Source organism: Megalobrama amblycephala, linkage group LG9, assembly GCF_018812025.1.
Source record: "Megalobrama amblycephala isolate DHTTF-2021 linkage group LG9, ASM1881202v1, whole genome shotgun sequence".
Lineage (NCBI taxonomy): Eukaryota > Metazoa > Chordata > Actinopteri > Cypriniformes > Xenocyprididae > Megalobrama > Megalobrama amblycephala.
Window position 1 is genome coordinate 42,313,492 of NC_063052.1, and position 591 is coordinate 42,314,082.

The window sequence follows — 591 nt, forward strand, 5'->3', positions numbered from 1 at the left end:
GATTTATTATATTTAATTAAATGTAATTGTTATTGTTAAATATTTATTTGATGTATTATATTCTGTGCTGAAAAGGAAAAGGATTTCATTCTCGTTGCTGCTCTTATTGATTTATGATTTACTTAATTACACACTGCAAAATAATAATAAATGCTTCATGAGTATTTCTGTCTTGTTTTCCAGTTAAAATCTCTACAAATCCTTGAAATGAAATAAATTCAGTTTTGTCTTTCTGCACTGGCTTGTTTTTACCTTTCTTTGTACTTAAAAAAGACAAAAATCAGTGGTATTTAAGTCTTACTGTCTCATGCAGTGTTGATTCTCAATTCTGTACCTGTATTTTATTTCACAGATTTTTAGACACTTCAAACTTCACAGTCAAAAAACTGACTGGAAACATTGAATGAAGTCATTTTTGCAGTGCAGTTGTGGACAGATTCACACTGACTTTGTGTGTCATATCGGAACTGTGCATTTTTGTATATATTCCAAGATTTGATGTTTTGGTTTCCAGCAAACAAAGGTTTGTTACTAGATCAGATCAGATGTGCTGGGAATTATCAGTGGGTATGACCTAACATTAATTCCCGT

General features: G+C 30.8%; 1 protein-coding gene across 2 annotated transcripts in view; it reads left to right on the plus strand.

The window, feature by feature from the left end:
• LOC125275982 (venom phosphodiesterase 2) overlaps positions 1-237 on the plus strand; it is a 42,298-nt gene extending 42,061 nt beyond the window's left edge. For both annotated transcript variants that reach the window (XM_048203355.1, XM_048203356.1), the window contains one exon: positions 1-237. This exon is cut by the window's left edge and continues 185 nt beyond it. The gene's annotated coding sequence lies outside the window, so the exon portion shown is untranslated.
• Positions 238-591: the final 354 nt, after the last annotated feature.